The sequence below is a fragment of the Nicotiana sylvestris genome, chromosome 7, assembly GCF_000393655.2.
Source record: "Nicotiana sylvestris chromosome 7, ASM39365v2, whole genome shotgun sequence".
Taxonomy (NCBI): domain Eukaryota; kingdom Viridiplantae; phylum Streptophyta; class Magnoliopsida; order Solanales; family Solanaceae; genus Nicotiana; species Nicotiana sylvestris.
In genome coordinates, this window is record NC_091063.1 from 44,611,640 (window position 1) to 44,629,391 (window position 17,752).

General features: G+C 41.1%; 1 long non-coding RNA gene across 1 annotated transcript; it reads left to right on the forward strand.

Annotated features, from left to right (window-relative positions):
- Nucleotides 1-12,197: 12,197 nt before the first annotated feature.
- On the forward strand, nt 12,198-17,197 carry LOC138872634 (uncharacterized). Its single transcript, XR_011401105.1, has 2 exons — nt 12,198-12,998; nt 16,815-17,197. It is a non-coding gene; the product is annotated as an uncharacterized lncRNA (long non-coding RNA).
- Nucleotides 17,198-17,752: the final 555 nt, after the last annotated feature.

The window sequence follows — 17,752 nt, forward strand, 5'->3', positions numbered from 1 at the left end:
TGATAGACTTTTTGATTGAAAGCATATTTCTAGAGTTTTAGAGTTCTTAGGCTTGAATCCGTGGTTGATTCGTCGTTTTGATATTGTTTTAGGTGTTTTAAGGATTGCTACAAGTTTGGACAGTGGTATTAGTCTTGTTGGTGCTTTTGGTTGAGGTCCCGGGGGCCTCGGGATGATTTCGGATGGTTGGCGGAAGGATTTTAGAGTTTGGAGTTGCAGCTTCAGCTGTTGGTTTTCTGTCATTAACGCACTTGCGAGTGGGGGACCGCAGGTGTGGCACCGCAGAAGCGGCTCAGTAGTTGCAGAAGCGGAAATGAGGAAGGGGGCTAGGAACTACAGAAGTGGCATAAGGAACCGCACCTGCGTGACCGCAGATGCGGAATTTGGGTCGCAGATGCGAGATGGAGTTTTTAAGTGAGAACCACAGAAGCGGTTCCCCGACCATAGAAGCGGTATCGCAGATGCGGTTGTTTGACCGTAGATGCAATAATAGTTGGGCAGAAATATGAAATTTCGAGGGTTTGGTTTCAAAAGTTGGAAATTCGATTTGGAGCTCGGGAGAGGGCGATTTTGAGAAGAAATTGAAGAGGATATCATTGGATAACGATTCTTTAACCCTTTCTAGTTATACTCCATCAATCTATAGTTAGTTTCATCATTTAATTTCGGGTTGGAGGTGAAAATTGGGAAAAAGTTGGAAGAAAGTTCTTAGACCTAAAATTTGACTTTTGATTGAAAATTTGACCTTAGATTTGGATAATTTTGGTATACATGAACTTGTGAGAGTATGAGGATTTTGAAAATATAAATTTTACCTGATTCCGAGACGTGAGCCCGAGGGACGTTTTGGTCATTTTACCTAATTTTGCGTATTAGCTTAGAATTTCTTTGTAGAATCAGTTACTTGAAGTATTATTTATGTTATGAAATTGAATTGAATAGATTCGGGCCATTTCGACTCGAGTACTCGTGGCAAGAGCGTGGTTTCCGATTGAATTGAGCTGGTTCGAGGTAAGTGACTTACCTAACCTTGTGTGGGGGACTTTCCCCTTAGGATTGGTATTGTGATAATTGAAATGCCTTGTACGTGAGGTGATGAGTGCTTACTTGTACTAATTATTGAAAATCCGGTTTTCATTAAGTAACTTTAATTGTGTTTTCCCTTTCTATTTATTCTACTTACACTTTTAAACTTGTTGTTAGTTAGAGAAGCATGTCTAATTGACTTAATTGCTTTATTTGCTTTAACTGCCTTATTTGTATTACGTGAAGCATGCTAGGTTAGAATTGTCTGTGTTACCTTGTTATGAAGTTGAGTTTATTTGAGTATTCCTTGTGCCATTGTTGTGTATTTTACTTTGGGACTACGGGACGGCATCCTGAGAGATCCCAAGTACGTATTTACGATTTGAGCTGAAGTGCGGGATACCGAGAGATCCCCAGCACGTATATTGAGGATACCAAGAGATCCTCGGGATAACAAGAGATCCCTAGCATATATTGAGGATACCGAGAGATCGTTGGGATACCAAGAAATCCCTATCATACATTAAGGATACCAAGAGATCCTCGGGATACCAAGAGATCCCTATCATACATTGAAGATACCGAGAGATCCTCGGGATACCAAGAGATCCCTAGCATACATTGAGGATACCGAGAGATCCTCGGGATACCAAGAGATCCCTGACATATATTGAGGGTACTAAGAGATCCCCGGTTATCTCTTTGTGATTGTTTTGCCTCTGTTTCAGTTATTGAATTCCTTGTTTTCCTGTATTAAATCCGTATTGTTAGCTTTCAACTATACTGCTTATCTTATACTGTCATACCATATGTTTTTTATTTTACCTCAGTAGGGACCTGACCTTCCTCATCACTACCTAACCGAGGTTAGACTTGGCACTTACTGAGTACCGCTGTGGTGTACTCATGCCCTCTCTGCGTATGTTTTTCATGTGCAGATCCAGGTACTTTCACTCTGTCTTATCATTGTTGAGGTGAGGCATTTCGGTAGAGACTTCGAGGTATATCTACCGCGTCCGCAGACTGTGGAGTTCCTTTCTATCTTTCTGTGATAGTATAGCCCTTCAGTAATCCCCCTTTTGTTAGACATTTCTGGAGTTAGAGCTTCTTATGTATCTCTTAGCTTGTGATTCATGGGTTTCCAGGTTTTGGAAAAGTGTATTGGTTTTGAGAGTTATATTTTGTATGCCGAGCGGCACTTTTAAAATGCTGTTTTATTACATTATTTTTGTTTTAAATTGTATTCTTCCGCAAATTGGTTTATCTTCCGCGTTTTAGGCTTACCTAGTCATAAAGACTAGGTGCCGTCACGTTGGTTCACGGAGGGCGAACCGGGGTCGTGACAAGTTGGTATCAGAGCTCTAGGTTCATAGGAGTCATGAATCATAAGTTGGTTTATTAGAGTCTCGCTGATCGGTACGGAGACGTCTGTACTTATCTACGAGAGGCTATGTAACCATTAGGAAAATTCCACGTCATTTGATTTTCCTGTCTTCCATCCTCTCACAGATGGTGAGGACACTGCTACCAGAGATGATCAGACACCAACGCCCCCTGCGAGAGCCGTCAGAGGTTGGGGCTGGGGTAGAGGTCGAGGATGCACACACGGTGCAGCTAGAGCACCCGCGCGAGCTACCACCAAGGAGCCACTAGCAATTCCAGCTAGAGCCCAAGCACCGAATGCGCCTACTGCTACTACTGCTCCAGCACTTCAGGAGACATTGGCACAGTTCCTGAGCATGTTTGATACATTAGTTCAGGCGGGGTTGATTCAGGTTGTACCAACTATTTCACAGATTAGGGGAGGGACCTAGACTTCCACCACCCCCTCTCCAGAACAACGAGTTCTCATTGGTCGGGTTCCAGGTGTCATAGCGACACAACCTGTGGTCCTAGTTCAGCGGGTGGTGAGGACCTCTTGCCGAGTAGAGGCTAGGTGGGTCTAGGAGAGAGAGAGGAAAGACGAGGTCAGGAGAAAGAGTATTGGGAAGTGAGGAAACCTCGTAGACTGGAGAGATCCACTGGTCCTTATTTTGGAGGAAGAGTACGACATGGTAGAGGTTTTGTAAGTCAGCCAGCTCAGTTTGAATCTCAGATTTCACACAGCGTTTTAGGTGTTCAGGGGTCTTGGAGTACCTGTACCGTACAGTTCCCACTGCCATGTCCTCCCAGAACTTGTTTTGAGTGTGGTGACACATGCCATGTGGTGAGGGATTGCCCTAGACTTGGGAGGAGTGTGCCTCCACAGACTTCTCAGCCACAACGCGCCTTACAGAGTTCTGAGGCTATAGTTACGGCTCCAGTTGCTACCCCACCTACTCAGTCAGCTAGAAGTGGAGGTTGGGGAGGTAGAGGTCGCCCTAGAGGGGGAGGCCAGGCCAGATACTATGCCCTTCCTGCATGTACCAAGGTTGTTGCCTCCGATTCTATCATCACAGGTATTATATTGGTCTGTCACAGGGATGCATCAGTTCTATTCGATCCAAGCTCCACTTACTCTTATGTGTCTTCTTATTTTGCTCCGCTTTTGGGTGTATCTTGGGATTCTTTGAGTTCCCCTATTTATGTTTCTACTCCTATGGGAGATTCTCTTGTTGTGGACCGCATTTATCGATCATGTTTGGTTGCTCTTAGTGGTTTTGAGACCAGAGCCAATTTATTATTGCTCAGCACGGTAGATTTTGATATTATCTTGGGCATGGATTGGTTGTCGCCCCATTTTTCTATTTTTGATTGTCACGCCAAAATTGTGATGCTGGCTATGCCAGGTGTACCACATGTTGAGAGGAGGGGTACTTTAGATCACACTCCTAGTAGAGTTATTTCTTTCCTTAAAGCTCAGCTTATGGTTGAGAAGGGGTGTGACGCGTATTTAGCTTATGTAAGAGATGTCAGTATTGATACCCCTTCAGTTGATTCAGTCCCAATAGTACAAGATTTTTTCGATGTGTTTCCAGCTGATCTTCCGGGCATGCCGCCCGATAAAGATATTGATTTTGGCATTGATATGTTGCCGGGCACTCAGCCCATTTCTATTCCTCCGTATCGTATGGCTCCTCATGAGTTAAAGGAGTTGAGGGATCAGTTACAGGAATTGCTTGATAAGGGTTTCATTCGGCCAGTGTATCACCTTGGGTGATCCTGTCTTGCTTGTGAAGAAAAAGGATGGTTCTATGCGTATGTGTATTGATTATCGCCAGTTGAACAAAGTTACAATGAAGAACCATTATCTTTTGCCTCATATTGATGATTTGTTTGACCAACTTCAGAGCGCACGAGTGTTTTCTAAGATTGACTTGGGCTCAGGTTACCATCAATTGAATATTCGGGAGCCAGATATCCCGAAGACTGCTTTTAGGACTCGGTATGGTCATTACGAGTTCCTTCTTATGTCATTTGGGCTGACCAATGCCCCATCAGCCTTTATACATTTGATGCATAGTGTGTTCGGGTCGTATCTTGACCTGTTCGTCATTGTCTTTATTGATGATATTCTGGTGTATTCCCGGGGTCGGAAAGATCATGAGCAGCACCTGAGGACTGTGCTTCAGACTCTGAGAGAGAAGCAGTTATATGCTAAGTTCTCAAAATGTGAATTTTGGTTGGATTCAGTGGCATTCCTAGGCCACATGGTGTCGAGTGAGGGTATTCAGGTGGATCCGAAGAAAATAGAGGTCGTGTAGAGTTGGCCCAGACCATCCTCAACTACAGAGATCCATAGTTTCCTTGGCTTGGCGAGTTACTACCGCCGTTTTGTTGAGGGGTTTTCATCGATTGTAGCCCCTATGACCAGACTGACCCAGAAGGGTGCTCCGTTCCAGTGGACGGAGGAGTGTGAGGCGAGCTTTTAGAAGCTCAAGACAATTATGACTACAACCCCAATTTTGATACTGCCTATAGGTTCGGGGTCTTATACGGTCTGTTGTGATGCCTCGAGGATTGGCCTCGGAGCGGTGTTGATGCAGGACGGTAGGCTGATTGCCTATGCATCCAGATAGTTAAAGGCACATGAGAAGAATTACCTTGTCCATGACCTTGAGTTAGCTGCCATTGTTCACGCCCTGAAAATCTGGCGCTATTACTTATACAGGGTTCTTTGTGAGATTTATACTGACCATCGGAGTTTGCAACACCTGTTCAAGTAAAAGGATTTAAATTTGCACCAGAGGAGGTGGTTAGAGTTGCTAAAGGACTACGATATCACTATTTTATATCACCCGAGCAAGGACAATGTGGTGGCCGATGCTTTGAGTCGCCGGGCAGAGAGTTTGGGGAGTTTGGCTTATTTACCAGCATCGGAGAGATCTATGGCGACGAATGTTCAGGCCTTAGCCAGCCAGTTTGTGAGATTGGATCTTTCAGAGTCCAGTCGGGTTCTAGCTTGCGTGGTTTCTCGGTCTTCCTTATTTGATCGTATCAGGGAGCGTCAGTATGATGACCCTCATTTTCTTGTCCTCAAGGACAAGGTTCAGCACGGTGATGCCAGAGATGTGACTATTGGCGATGACGGTGTATTGAGGATGCAAGGTCGGATTTGTGTACCCAATGTTGATGGGCTTCGGGAGTTGATTCTGGAGGAGGCCCATAGCTCGTGGTATTCCATTCATCCGGGTGCCACGAAGATGTATCAGGATTTAAGGCAGCACTACTGGTGGAGACGGATGAAGAAAGATATAGTTGGATTTGTAGCTCGGTGCCTCAACTGTCAGCAGGTGAAGTATGAGCACCAGAGACCGAGTGGGTTGCTTCAGCAAATAGAGATTCCAGAGTGGAAGTGGGAGCGGATCACCATGGACTTTGTAGTTGGGCTCCTACGGACTTTGAGAAAGTTCGATGCTATTTGGGTGATTGTGGATTGGCTGACCAAGTCCTCTCACTTTATTCCTGTGTGTACTACTTATTTTTCGGAGTGGTTGGCGGAGATTTGCATCCAGGAGATTGTACATCTGTATGGTATTCCAGTGTCTATCATTCCAGATAGGGGTACTCAGTTCACATCACTGTTCTAGAAAGTCGTTCAGCATGAGTTGGGTACTCGGGTAGAGTTGAGTACAACATTTCACCCTCAGATGGAAGGACAGTGCGAGCGCACTATTCAGATTCTTGAGGATATGCTCCATGCGTGTGTGATTGAGTTTGGAGGGTCTTTGGATCAGTTCTTGCCATTGGCGGAGTTTGCTTACAACAACAGCTATCAGTCCAGCATTCAAATGGCACCGTATGAGGTTTTATATGGGAGACGGTGTAGATCCCCGGTGGGTTGGTTTGAGCTGGGTAAGGCTAGATTGTTGGGCACAGACTTGGTTCAGGATGTTTTGGAGAAGGCTAAGGTGATTCAGGATAGACTCCGTACAACCCAGTCCAGACAGAAGAGTTACACGGACCGGAAGGTTCGTGATGTTTCTTATATGGTTTGAGAGCGGGTTCTGCTTCGGGTTTCGCCTATGAAGGGCGTTATGAGATTTGGGAAGAAGGAAAAGTTGAGTCCGAGGTTTATCGGGCCTTTTGAGATATTGAGGCACATTGGGGAGGTTGCTTATGAGCTTGCCTTACCTCCCAGCTTGGCAGGAGTTCATCCGGTATTTCATGTCTCGATACTCCGGAGGTATCACGACGATCCGTCGCACGTGTTGGATTTCAATTCGGTCCAGTTGGACAAGGATCTATCTTATATTGAGGAGCTAGTAGCAATATTGGACAGGCAAGTTAGAAAGCCGAGGTCAAAGAATATTGCATCGGTAAAGGTTCAGTGGTGGGGTCAGCCAGTCGAGGAGGTGACCTTGGAGACCGAGCAGGATATGCGTAGCCATTACCCTTATCTTTTCACTACTTCAGGTATGTCTCTATGCTTGTTCGAGGACGAACGAATTTTTAAGTGTAGGGGAGGATGTGACGACCCGACCGGTCGTCTTAAGAATTTACACCCCGATCCCCTATTAACTACTTTCCCCATGTTTATTTCTGCTATTTTGATTTGCCGGGATATTCGGTTTTGAGTTTCGGAAAATTTTGGGACACTTAGTCCCTAAATGAGAGCTTAAGTGTTGGAAAGTTGACCATAGTCGGAACAGTATGAAGACGGCCTCAGAATGGAAATCTGATTGTTTCGTTAGCTCCGTTGGGTGATTTCGGGCTTAGTGGCATGTTCGGATTGTGTTTTGGAGGTCCGTAGCTAATTTAGGCTTGAAATGCTGAAAGGTCAAATTTTGAAGTTTTCGGTTCGATAGTGAGATTTTGATCCGAGGGTCGGAATGGAATTTCGGAAGTTGGAGTAGCTCCGTAGTATTGAATGTGACATGTGTGCAAAACTTAAGGTCATTTGGACGAGGTTTGATGGACTTTTTTATCGAAAGCGTATTTCTAGAGTTTTGGAGTTCTTAAGCTTGAATCCGTGGTCGCGTTTCGATGTTGTTTTAGGTATTTTAAGGATTGGTATAAGTTTGGACAGTGGTATTAGGCTTGTTGGTGCTTTTGGTTGAGGTCTCGGGGGCCTCGGGATGATTTCGGATGGTTGACGGAGGATTTTAGAGTTTGGAGTTGCAGCTTCAGCTATTGGTTTTCTGTCATAACCGCACCTGCGAGTGTGGGACCGTAGGTGCGGTACCGTAGAAGCGGCTCAGTGGTCGCAAAAGCGGAAATGGGGAAGGGGTCTAGGAACCGCAGAAGCGGCATAAGGAACCGCACCTGCGTGACCGCAAATGCGGAATTTGGGTTGCAGGTGCGAGATGGAGTTTTTAAGTGAGAACCACAGAAGCTGTATCACATATGCGATTGTTGACCGCAGATGTGATAATAGCTGGGCAGAAATATGAAATTTCGAGGGTTTGGTTTCAAAAGTTGGAAATTCGATTTGGAGCTCGGGAGAGGGCGATTTTGAGAAGAAATTGAAGAGGAGATCATTGGATAACGATTCTTTAACCCTTTCTAGTTATATTCCATCAATCTAAAGTTAGTTTCATCATTTAATTTTGGATTGGAGATGAAAATTGGGAAAAAGTTGGAAGAAAGTTCTTAGATCTAAAATTTGACTTTTGATTGGGAATTTGACCTTAGATTTGGATAATTTTGGTATGCATGAACTCGTGAGAGTATGAGAATTTTGAAAATATAAATTTTACCCGATTTCGAGATGTGGTCCCGAGGGGCGTTTTGGTCATTTAACCTAATTTCCCGTATTAGCTTAAAATTTCTTTGTAGAATTAGTTACTTGAAGTGTTATTTACGTTATGAAATTCAATTGAATAGATTCATGCCATTTGGAGTCGAGTACTCGTGGCAAGAGCGTGGTTTCAGATTGAATTGAGCTTGTTCGAGGTAAGTGGCTTGCCTAATCTTGTGTGGGGGACTTTCCCCTTAGGATTGGTATTGTGATAATTGAAATGCCTTGTACGTGAGGTGATGAGTGCTTACTTGTGCTAATTGTTGAAAATCCGGTTTTCATTAAGCAACTTTAATTGTGTTTTCCCTTTCTATTTATTCTACTTGTACTTTTAAACTTGTTGTTAGTTAGAGAAGCATGTCTAATTGACTTATTTGCTTTATTTGCTTTAAGTTCCTTATTTGTATTACGTGACGCATGCTAGGTTAGAATTGTCTATGTTACCTTGTTATGAAGTTGAGTTTATTTGAGTATTCCTTGTGCCATTGTTGTGTGTTTTACTTTGGGACTACGGGACGACATCCTGGGAGATCCCCTGTACGCATTTGCGATTTGAGGTGAAGTGCGGGATACCGAGAGATCTCTAGCACGTATATTGAGGGTACCAAGAGATCCCTAGCATATATTAAGGATACCGAGAGATTCTCGGGATACCAAGAGATCCCTATCATACATTAAGGATACCAAGAGATCCTCGGGATACCAAGAGATCCCTATCATACATTGAGGATACCAAGAAATCCCTAGCATATATTGAGGATACCGAGAGATTCTCGGGATACCAAGAGATCCTTGGTATATATTTAGGGTACTAAGAGATCCTCAGTTATCTCTTTGTGATTGTTTTGCCTCTGTTTCAGTTATTGAATTCCTTGTTTTCCTGTATTAAATTCATATTGTTAGCTTTCAACTGTACTACTTATCTTATACTGTCATACCTTATATTTTTTATTTTAGCTCAGTAGGACCCTAACCTCCCTCGTCACTACTGGACTGAGGTTAGGCTTGACACTTACTGAGTACCGCTGTGGTGTACTCATGCCCTTTCTGCACATGTTTTTCATGTGTAGATCCATGTACTTTCACTCTGTCTTATCATCCTTGAGGCGAGGCATTTCGGTAGAGACTTTGAGGTATATCTGCCACGTCCACAGACCGAGGAGTCCCTTTCTATCTTTCTATGATAGTATTGCCCTTCAGTATTCCCATTTTGTTAGACATTTCTGGAGTTAGAGCTCCTTATGTATCTCTTAGCTTGTGATTCATGGGTTTACGGGTTTTGGGAAAGTGTATTTGTTTTGAGAGTTATATTTTGTATGCCGAGCGACACTTTTAAAACGCTGTTTTATTACATTATTTCTATTTTAAATTGTATTCTTCCACAAATTGGTTTATCTTCTGCATTTTAGACTTACCTAGTTGTAGAGACTAGGTACCGTCATGATGGTTCACGGAGGGCGAACCGGGGTCGTGACATAAAGGCTAAGATTTTTCCAGAAGTTAACTTAAGGAGAACTTTTCCTTTACCCATGACTCCACCTGTAGTGGAGTTACCCATGTAGACACACTCGCCATCAGCAGATTCCTCAAAGTCGTGAAATAGCTCCTTATTGGCGCAAATGTGCCTTGAAGCGCCTATGTCCAGTATCTAGTCAGTGTTGTTAGCCACCATGTTCGCCTCAACAACCACAACAATGACATCACCACCCTTATTAAGGTTAGCTTGGATTGGAGCTTTTCCTCCAATATTTGAGTTTTGTCCTTGTCTCTGGTTGCACTGAAAAGCCTTGTGACCAATTTTCCCGCAGACATATTAAGGTCCTTTTGACTTTTGAATATGGATCTCCGGCTTATTGAAGTAATTCTGCTTTTTCACATGTCCTTTCTTCTGGCCTTTCTTATGTTTTCCTTTAAACTTATCTTTCACAGAAGTACAAGAAGATTCCACAAGGTTAGCTTTAGAAGAATTAAGAGAGAGAGAGATTTTATCTTATCCTTAAGTCGTTCAGACTCCTCATCTTTGAGACGGTTTGCTTCCTCATTCCTCATGTGACTGATCAGTTCTTGAAGAGTTAAGTTTTTCTTTTTGTATTTCAGTTGATTTTTGTAATCACTCCAGGAAGGTGAAAACTTTTCAAGCAGAACATTAGCCTGAAGAATCTCACACATCTCCATGCCCTTGTTCAAAACATCAGCAGTCAAGTTCTCATACTCGTGAACCTGTTCGATGATTGGCTTATCATCAACCATCTGAAACTTGATCCACTTTCCAATGACATACTTCTTTTTTACTGCGTCATCAGCACCATATTTCTTCTCCAAACTATCCCATATAACTTTAGTAAATTTATAATTTATGAACAAATCAAAGAGAGAGTTAGTCATATGGTTAAGCAGATGCCCTCTCAGAGTTTTATTATCCTTTTCAAATTTCTTCTTAGCATCATCATCATCAATAATAATATTTGCTGAATTAGAATTATCATCAACAATTTCAGCAGGAGGATCGTTAAACAAAATATAATCAGCTTCTAATTGTTCAAAAAAAAATTAAAAGTTTTTGGGACCAACACTATAATTTATTCCATCTAAAGGCTCAGGCTTTGAGAGATCAGGAAGTGTTTTGTTCAAAGTGGTGGTCATTAGTCAATATTATATGCGAAGTCGCTTTCAAATTGTAAGAAAAGTGAGTAGATAATATTGACTAAGAACAAGAAGGAAACAACAACTTATAAAAAATACTGTGTCGTGGCAAGCCACTGTCTTGAAAGCGATTTCGACCCGATTGGGTGGAAGTCGTTAAGACCGGTCACTCCCCAAGGTTCCATAACACCTCCAAACACATGCACTCGTGGCTGGAAGTTTAGAATTTGCACAAAACAATTGCCCAGAAAGAAGAGAAGATGAAGGTATTTTCTGTAGCTGTTACAGAAATTAAAATATTGTAGGAAGAAAATAATGATTAGCAAGATGAATTATTGTTTAAGAAATTGAGTGAATATGATGGCTAATGATAATCCTATTTACAGGCAATTAGGGAGGTTGCATGTATGACAAGTGTGGAGAATCTTTTAACACTTGTCCAAATATATTAGTCCACTTGGCTTCAATATTAACAAGTGTACATAGTCTTCCATGCATGAAGACATGTTATAGATTTGCATAGCCATTTGTCAAAACCATTCAACACTTGGCTTTAAGGCTTCATGCAAGGAGCCACTTGAAAATAAATAAAACACTTGAAAAATAAAAAGACACATGGCTATTGGTTGTAAATGAATTTTAAAAAAGAAATTTTTGACTTTACATTATAAATAATACCAACACCATTAACCTTTCTAGCTACCGAAACACAAAAAATAATCTTACGGCTCCCCGTCAACTTTCAAGAAAAACTAAGTTTTAATCATTCACGTCATACAAATCTAGAAAAATTAATGTATCAGGAAAGCTTAATATTAAACTAAAATAAAAGAATTTACAAGTTTGAATTCCTCAACTTAGGGATAAACAAGGCCAAGAAACGATAAAACACAAAAGGAAAGCTACTGTCTCGTGGTTTCTTTCCTTTTATAGCTTCAAGCACTTGTAGCTTCAACCAGGCTTCCACTTACAATTTGCTAATCTTTTATTGCATTATCTAGCCTTTGTTACTACATCTGAATTTCGAGCAGCATGCCCAAGTTGATCTTCATGCTTCTCTGGCCCCAACTCTCGAGTAGAGTTCGTGACAATTGAAGTGATGAATGGAATTTGAAATAATATGCAGAATTTCATATCATTGTTCCTATGAATACATAATACGAATGACATGAATTTCCCCAAGAATACAGGCTACTGACTCAATTTCACAACACACATTAGAAAATAATCTAGTAGCTAGCACCCATAAAATTGTAAGAGAAACCATTAGAAGGAAGTCAAAGATAAAAAAGGAAAGCCCGGAGGTATCCATTCCCCACCCTGAATGAAATTCCCAATTGTGAATTTACGGGCCTCGGCAAAACTGTTGGTGACTCTATAACCAATAGGCCACTTCACTCTGGTACTAGCATTTGAACCTGTGTTATAGCTTGATTCAATTTACCACCTAGTGAAAATTTAAAGAATCGGAAAGGAAAAAATGGAACTCTTTATTTAATATCAATGGATTGTAATCACCATTATTACATGCAACCACTAGAATTGAAGAATTGGGAATTAAGAAATGAAGAAGAAAAGAAGAATCTAGAAGAAAGAATAAGAGAGAATAAGAGAGAAGAAGTGGTTGAGAGTGTAACTGATTAACAGAATAATTGCCTAACTCATCTACCTAACTAATGGTATTTATTCTTTTACTTTGGGCTGAATGAGAGTCGTCTAAATTGGGCTTCATGCTTGGCCCAATTCTCTGATCTGTCCGTCTATAGTGGCCCAACCCACTTTATTACACAGCCTTTACCTACTTTCCCCTTTCACCTACTTCCCAATTCATAACATTCCCTATCCCTTCGAGAATGACCTTGTCCTCAAGGTCGATGTTGAGCCTGTTGAGCCACAAAATCTGGAAAATGATGCTTGATATACCCCCAATCTTCCCATGTAGCATCCTCTTCCTTAAGATTTGCCCACTGAATTAACACTTTAACTCCACACCATTATCAATCTTTACCATTTTTCGCTGCAATATTCCCACTGGCTGTATCAGTACTTGACCGTTGGCATCACAAATGGGTGGCTGAAGCTGAGGTTCAATCATTGGACCTATTCTCTTCTTGAGCTAAGAAACGTGGAATACTGGGTGAAGTTGAGAGCCTTCAGGAAGCTCCAATAGGTAAGCTACTGTTCCAATTTTCTTCAATATCTTGTAAGGACCAATATAACGAGCACACAAACTTAACATTCTTACGAACCTCTATTGATGATTGTCTATACGGTTGTAGCTTAAGATAGACCTGGTCCCCAATCTCCAAAGTTCTTTCTGATCTCGATCTGTCAGCAAAGAATTTCATGCGTGACTGTGCTCGAATTAGGTTGTCCTTAAGTGTCTGCACCATGTGCTGTCGTTGTGCTAAACTCATACTTGCCATAGTCTGCCCAGAACTAGGTAGTGAGCCCAGTGGTAGTTCGGGAGGTGCATACCCATATAATGCTTCAAAAGTTGTGATCTTTAGAGCACTGTGGTAGTTAGTGTTGTACCACCACTCTGCCATGTGAAGCCACTTAACCCATTGTTTAGGATTATCAAAGGCCATAACTCTTAGGTAAGTTTCCATACACCTGTTGAGTCTCTCCATTTGGCCATAACTCTTAGGGTGATAAGCTAAACTTAAATTGAGTTTGGTACCCATAGATCTGAAAAGGTGCTGCCAAAAGTCGCTAGTGAAAACTGGATCCCTGTCAGACACTATGGATTTAGGAATGCCATGCAATCTATAAATTTCCTTGAGAAATAATTCTGCTACATCTTGTGCTGTAAAAGGATGTTTAAGAGGCAAAAAATGACTATACTTAGTAAATCTATCAATCACCACCAAAACTGCATTCTTCTGAGTCCTTCTATAAAATCCATAGAGATATCCTGCCATGCTTGTTCAGGAATAGGAAGAGGCTGTAGTAACCTAAGATAATGCACATTCTCTGATTTCATCCTTTGGCATATGCCACATTCACTGACCCATTTGCAACTGTCTGTCTTCATATTTGACCAATAAAAGTTCATCTGTAACCTCTTGTAAGTACCTTGTTGTCCTGAGTGTCCCCCCAATGGTGATTGATGCAATGCTTCCCACACATTCCTTCTCAATGTGTTGCCCTTCCCTACATATATCTTCTGTTTGCACCTGATTATCCCTTTGTATAGTGTGTAGTCTGAATTACCCTGAGAAGTTGCTATTAGTTCAGCCAATATCTGAGTAACCTTAGGATCACCTTTATAGGATTGACTGATTTCCTCTAGCCAAGCAGGCTGTGTAGTGGAAATAGCCAATAAGGTTGAGTTGTCAGAATCTTCTTGTCTCCTGGATAGAGCATCAACTGCCCTGTTTTCAGAATCTTTCTTGTACTGAATTTCATAGTCAAGCCCCAAAAGTTTAGTGAGGCCCTTTTGATGTAACACTGTGGTGACTTTCTGCTCTAATAAGTACTTAAGGCTCTAGTGATCTGTTCTCACAATGAAATGACCACATTGTAAGTAATGTCTCCATTTATCCACTGCTGTTAAGACTGCCATGTACTCCTTTTCATAGGTGGATAGTCCCCTATTCTTAGTAGTCAAAGCCTTACTTAGATAGGCTATAGATCTGCCCTCTTGTATTAGTACAGCTCCCATTCCTGTAGAGCATGCATCTGTCTCTACAATAAAGGTTTTGGTGAAGTCTGGCAATGCTAGTACATGTGCTGTGGATATTTCAGATTCTGAAAAAGCCTCTTCTGCCTCATCATTCCATTGGAATGAATTCTTCTTAAGTAGGTTGGTTAATGGCCTACTAATAATGCCATAGGACTTCACAAATCTTCTGTAGTAACCTGTAAGACCTAAAAATCCCCTGAGTGACTTGATTGACTTAGGTGTAGGCCAATACATTATAGAGTCTATCTTGGCAGGATCAATAGCTACTCATTGACGAGAGATAATATGGCCCAAATACTCCACCTTATCTTGCCCAAAGGCATACTTGGACAGTTTAGCATAGAGTTTTTCCTTCTATAAAACTTATAAGACTTGTTTGAGATGATCTACATGGCTGTCCACTGTTGGACTGTAAACTAAGATGTCATCAAATAAAACTATAACAAACTTTCTTAGAATAGGTCTGAAAACATGGTTCATCAGATTCTGAAAGTTTGCAGGGGCATTTGTCAAGCCAAAAGGAATGACTTTAAACTCATAGTGTCCCAGATGTGTCCTAAATGTAGTTTTATAAATGTCAGATCTCTCCATCCTAATTTGATGATACCCAGCCCTTAGATCAATCTTGGAATATATGCAAGACCCTTTAAGTTCATCCATCAAATCATCTACTAAAGGAATAGGAAATTTATCCTTTATGGTCATCTTGTTTAACTCTCTATAATTAATGCAGAACCTCCAACTTTCATCCTTCTTCTTCACTAGCAGTACAGGTGAGGAACAAGGAGAATGACTAGGCTGCATAATTACACTATTTAACATTTCATTGACTTGCTTTTCTATTTTATTTTTCTGGAAGTGATTATACCTGTAAGGTCTGATACTCACTGTTGTTACATTAAGTTTGAGAGAAATGGAATGATCATGGCTCCTCTGTGGTAGCAAAGTCTTTGGTTCTTCAAACACATCTAGAAATTCCTCTAGCACTCCACTGATCCTTTGAGGTATGTCCCCATGTATTTCAGCATCCTTAGCAGTAATTGTAAATAAATGAGCCCACAGCACCTTCCCTTTTTTGAGAAGTTGTTTTACTCCATCAGCTGTCATGCTATTGAGCTTCCCTTCTTCAGAATATCCCTTAAGGTCCACCCTTTTCCCTTTCACACTCACTTGTAACCTGTATTCAATGAATTCAAACAGAATGACGTTATGTTTCCTCATCCAATCCACACCCAAGACCACATCACATCCCCCAATATCCAGTAATCTTAGCTTGTGTTCAAAATTTATCCCTTGAGTCTTTCAACTGAATTGAGGACAAGATTGGTAACTCATCAGGTAGCCCCCATTAGCCACAACTGCTCCCATAGGTGCATCATCTTCAACTATGCACCCTAGGTGTTTGGCAGTTTCACTAGCTATGAAACTATTGGTGTTTCTACTGTCTGCTAATATAGTCAACATTTTCTTCCCATACAACCCTCTAAGCTTAATGATAGTAGAAGTTATGGTGCCTGAAAGTCCATTGAGACTGATGGCCTCATCTAATATCTCTTCCATCATCCCATTAGGCATAGCCTTACCTTCTGTAATTAGCTCTGTTATTTCTTCCTCCTGTTCAGTACTTCCAGATAATGTATTCAGCTGTCTATTCTTGCACACATGGCCTGAGAAATACTTTTCTCCATATTTGTAGCATTCACCCCTAGCTTTCCTAGCTTCAAACAACTTAGTTCCTGATAGAGTTGTATTAGAAGTACCTTCTTTTTGTGAGTTTCCCACAGTTTTGTTCCCTGCTGCTAGATTAGAACCTTGATACTGCCCTACACTCCTCACACCATTGAATTTGTTCTTTTTGGCCATGGTATCAATCAAGTTCTCCTTGTGCCTAGCCTTTTCCACAGCATGACTTAAGGAATATGGGTCAAGAATCTTCGCAATATGTCTAATATCTTCTTTCAAACCTTCAATGAAGAGCCCTAGGAAGAATTCTTCAGGTATAGTTGGGTATTTTATCAATAACCAGGCCTTCAAATCTTCAAACCTCTCTAGGAATTCATTGACAGTCCCCTTTTATTCTACCTTTTTAAATTCCCCCAACAACTTCAAGTTACTATTATCAGATTCATTAAATCTCTTACAGATTTCTTCAATAAAATTTGACCATCTCACAATCCCTCTACTCAATTGATAAGAAAAGTACCAATACTTAGCCCTCCCATTAAGATGAAGATATTCTAATTTCTGTTGTGGGTCTGTAATATGATTGTAATGAAAATACCTTTCATATTTGTGCAGCCATGATCGAGGATCCCCTTCCTCAAAGTATGGAAACTCCACTCTAAAAGCAAAATTGTTCACCAAATTTTGCCCAGTTTGCTGCTCCGGTGGTTATGCTCTTCTCGCTCTGCTTCCAGAACCTTCAAATTGAAGACCATCAGTTGGTGGACTCCTCAGAATGTCGTCCCTGTGTGAAAAGAGTTTCTCCATCATCACATCAAATTTCCTGTTCAGATAATCCATCTGAGTCATTGGACTCCAATTTTTTGTTTGTTTCAGTCATGTAATTTTGTAACTGATTTTCCAATTTCTTTACATTCTCCTTAGTTGTTTTAGCTCGCGTCTCTGTAATAGTCATGGTGCCAGGACAAGGCTCTAATACCAAATTGTTATAGCTTGAATCAATTTAGCACTTAGTGACAATTTAAAGAATCGGAAAGGAAAAACTGGAACTCTTTATTCAATATCAATGGATGGTAATCACCATTATTAAATGCAACCACTAGAATTGAAGAATTGGGAATTAAGAAATGAAGAAAAAGAAGAAGAATCTAGAAGAAAGAATAAGAGAGAATAAGAGAAGAAATGGTTGAGAGTATAACTGATTAACAGAATAATTGCCTAACTCATCTACCTAACTAATGGTATTTATTCTTTTCCTTTGGGCTGAATGAGAGCCGTCTAAATTGAGCTTCATGCTTGGCCCAATTCTCTGATCTGTCCGTCTATAGTGACCCAACCCACTTTATTACACAACCTTTACCTACTTTCCCCTTTCACCTACTTCGCAATTCATAACAACCTGGTCCTCTGTTCATGTACTCACCATAAAGTGTCTTCAAATGCAAAATCACCATTCCATTCCAACCATACAACAAACTCTATAATCTGCCAATGTACGACTGAAGAAAGACAATTCTCGAATATTCTTTCTAGGGATGTCCTAGATAATTCTT